The following is a 4,456-nucleotide window of genomic DNA, read 5'->3' on the forward strand; positions in this document are numbered from 1 at the left end:
GGGTGCGAGGAAAAGGCTCAGAATTCCGAGCCCACCCGCTGGCGGTGATGCAGGGCAGTCTGGAGCGACTGCTGATGCTGACATCTGGTCCGGACTGAAGGACCTGTCAACGATTACGGACATGTCGTCTACTGTCACTGCATATGATTCTCTCCCCATTGAAAAAATGGTGGAGGATTATATGAGTGACCGCATCCAAGTAGGCACGTCACACAGTCCGTACTTATACTGGCAGGAAAAAGAGGCAATTTGGAGGCCCTTGCACAAACTGGCTTTATTCTACCTAAGTTGCCCTCCCACAAGTGTGTACTCCGAAAGAGTGTTTAGTGCCGCCGCTCACCTTGTCAGCAATCGGCGTACGAGGTTACTTCCAGAAAATGTGGAGAAGATGATGTTCATTAAAATTAATTATAATCAATTCCTCCGTGGAGACATTGACCAGCAGCAATTGCCTCCACAAAGTACACAGGGAGCTGAGATGGTGGATTCCAGTGGGGACGAATTGATAATCTGTGAGGAGGGGGATGTACACGGTGATATATCGGAGGATGATGATGAGGTGGACATCTTGCCTCTGTAGAGCCAGTTTGTGCAAGGAGAGATTAATTGCTTCTTTTTTGGTGGGGGTCCAAACCAACCCGTCATTTCAGTCACAGTCGTGTGGCAGACCCTGTCACTGAAATGATGGGTTGGTTAAAGTGTGCATGTCCTGTTTATACAACATAAGGGTGGGTGGGAGGGCCCAAGGACAATTCCATCTTGCACCTCTTTTTTCTTTAATTTTTCTTTGCGTCATGTGCTGTTTGGGGAGTGTTTTTTGGAAGGGCCATCCTGCGTGACACTGCAGTGCCACTCCTAGATGGGCCAGGTGTTTGTGTCGGCCACTAGGGTCGCTTATCTTACTCACACAGCTACCTCATTGCGCCTCTTTTTTTCTTTGCGTCATGTGCTGTTTGGGGAGTGTTTTTTGGAAGGGCCATCCTGCGTGACACTGCAGTGCCACTCCTAGATGGGCCCGGTGTTTGTGTCGGCCACTAGGGTCGCTTATCTTACTCACACAGCTACCTCATTGCGCCTCTTTTTTTCTTTGCGTCATGTGCTGTTTGGGGAGTGTTTTTTGGAAGGGCCATCCTGCGTGACACTGCAGTGCCACTCCTAGATGGGCCCGATGTTTGTGTCGGCCACTAGGGTCGCTTATCTTACTCACACAGCTACCTCATTGCGCCTCTTTTTTTCTTTGCGTCATGTGCTGTTTGGGGAGTGTTTTTTGGAAGGGCCATCCTGCGTGACACTGCAGTGCCACTCCTAGATGGGCACGGTGTTTGTGTCGGCCACTAGGGTCGCTTATCTTACTCACACAGCTACCTTATTGCGCCTCTTTTTTTCTTTGCGTCATGTGCTGTTTGGGGAGTGTTTTTTGGAAGGGACATCCTGCGTGACACTGCAGTGCCACTCCTAGATGGGCCAGGTGTTTGTGTCGGCCACTAGGGTCGCTTATCTTACTCACACAGCTACCTGATTGCGCCTCTTTTTTTCTTTGCGTCATGTGCTGTTTGGGGAGTGTTTTTTGGAAGGGCCATCCTGCGTGACACTGCAGTGCCACTCCTAGATGGGCCCGGTGTTTGTGTCGGCCACTAGGGTCGCTTATCTTACTCACACAGCTACCTCGGTGCAAATTGTAGGACTAAAAATAATATTGTGAGGTGTGAGGTATTCAGAATAGACTGAAAATGAGTGGAAATTATGGTTTTTGAGGTTAATAATACTTTGGGATCAAAATGACCCCCAAATTCTATGATTTAAGCTGTTTTTTAGTGTTTTTTGAAAAAAACACCCGAATCCAAAACACACCCGAATCCGACAAAAAAAATTCGGTGAGGTTTTGCCAAAACGCGGTCGAACCCAAAACACGGCCGCGGAACCGAACCCAAAACCAAAACACAAAACCCGAAAAATTTCAAGTGCACATCTCTAGTGTCTATCAGCTTCTCACCTCACCCTGATAAATAGGCTGTTTTGCTCCTTTGCATTAATCAGAGGAGACAGGGTCTGGGGAGAGCATCCACATCAGGAGGGTGTGTGTCAGGGCTGCTGTGTAATATGTTGTAGCACTACATCTCACAAAATCCATAGACTTTCTCTCAAACCATCAGTAACCCCCCCCCCAACCAGGGACGTGCAGTCAGGGTGTAATACCCAGATACGGTGTATTACGGTGCCGGTGTAATCTGCATTAGGAATGTTTGTATTTTACCTGGTACTTGATTTTCTGTAGAAAACTGGTTTATTTTGAAGAAGATATTAACTCTTGATATTTTGGAAACTGTAGACTTTAATATATTAATATAAAGATCAATAATATTCCAATTCACTTCAACAGGTTCAGTATATGAGCTCATAAAGACATTTATGCATCAGGAGGCAAATAAACGAAGTGCACATCAGGTTTAAAGACACATTAATTATGGGCCCTACACATTTGTCGATCCGCCGCCGAGCTGCCCGACGGTGGATACGGCCACCCGGCAGCGGGGGGGGAGGGGGGGGGGCAGTGACAGGGGGAGTGAAGTTCCTTCACTGCCCCCATCACCCAGCTCCATAGCAGTGCAGGTAAATATGGACAAGATCATCCATATTGGCCTGCATGCACAAGCGACGGGGCACCAGCGATGAACAAGTGCGGGGCCGCGCATCGTTCATCTCTGGTGCCTCCACACTAAAAGATATGAATGGTATCTCGTTCATTAATGAACAAGATCGTTCATGTCTTTCAGTATTCTTGCCCAGCGTGTAGGGCCCATTACTCTTACATCATGAATCAGGCACTTCAGTACACCACCATAATAACTTTGGCTCAGCATATCATCTCTTAGTAAACAGCACATAAACTTTCAGTCAGATTTTTTTCTCCATACCACAGTACAGCCACTAGTCACAGTAAATCTTATAATACAATGACACTAATGCTCAACTTTACATACTCAATAGCAGTGGCGGATCCGGGGGGGCAGGGGGCACCCAGGCACGTACCCCCCCCCCCCCCCTGTCATTTAGAAGGAAGATTTTTTTTTTACTTTCATTTTAGCTGCAATCATAGCTGCACCTCCCACGTGCAGCTATGATTGCCCAGAGCCATACCATACAGTATAGGACTCCCTCTATCAGCTGGATAACCAGGGCCAGATTAAGCCTTGGGGGTGCCCGGGGCACTTTAGACAGGGGGGCCCCAGTGGAAGGTGGGGAGGGCTGTGTATAAGATTGTGCATACCTCCCAACATGACCCCTTCCAGGAGGGACAACATGCTCTTTACATGGACTTCCCACTTAATATAAGATTGGCGTCACCTGTGTTAAACTATTTAATTGATAAGAAAGGTGTGTCAACACAGGTGATTGCAATCATAAATTAAGAAGGAAGTCCAGGTAGAGAGCATTGTGTCCCTCCTGGAATGGGTCATGGTGTGATGTATGGATTGTGTATATGACATTTAGCCCAATGGTGTATACTAGATTTAAATTAATAGTTTAATAAGGTACTGTTTATAGCTCCACCTAATTGAAAGACAACTATTTTATAAAATGTTCTTGTAGTGTAACAAAGACAACTTAACCAACCTTAAAATACACATAGAATAATAAAATGTATAATTTACCTTGTCACATGCAAAAATAGCAGCAGCCTCTGTACTACTTACACACTGGGACAGGACTCAGGAGGACTGTGTGTGTGTGTGTGTGTGTGTGTGTGTGTGTGTGTGTGTATTTCTCTCTCTTTAGACCCTCATTAGGTAAGTTACACAGGGCTCCCACCCAGGTGTGAAGAAAACTGTGAGTGACACAGGGATCCCACCCTGTGTCACTTACAGCTCTCTCCACCCTCCTATTTCTCCTTTTGTTGGAGAGTTCCATTGATAGTTCATGAAATCTGATATTCCTGTGTCTCTGCCTGCACTGCATTCTGTCCTGCTCACATTCTGGCTGTCTGGTTCTGCTGCTGTATAAGAGGGAAAGCTAGTGATGTCAATATGCTCTGGCCTGGGGGGCCCACTGACAGAGGGGGGCCCGGGGTACAGTATGCCCTGCATCCCCCTCTTAATCTGGCTATGTGGATAACTGGACATTACGATCAGCTGTAATCCGCACTGCCCGTGCCACCATTCCCGCATTTGGTTTTCTACAAACGGAAGCTACCGCTTGCTCCCTGTGCGGCCGTAAATTGGCCGGAGCCATCTGCTGCTATTATACACGGCTGTCGTTCACAGGTACTTCTCCCGAGGACGCTCGGGTCACCGATTTCTCACATCCATCAAAAGGGTCCCGGACAGCAGGGATACAGTGATTAACGGCTCCCAGCAGCAACCTCATCGTTTAGTGTGGCTTTGTGATAAAACCATCAGTAAATTACACAGTCCACAATTGATTTTACAGCTCTTAGCAGCAACCTCTATCATACAGT

The sequence above is a fragment of the Pseudophryne corroboree genome, chromosome 7 (genome assembly GCF_028390025.1).
Source record: "Pseudophryne corroboree isolate aPseCor3 chromosome 7, aPseCor3.hap2, whole genome shotgun sequence".
In the NCBI taxonomy this organism is placed as follows: Eukaryota; Metazoa; Chordata; class Amphibia; order Anura; family Myobatrachidae; genus Pseudophryne; species Pseudophryne corroboree.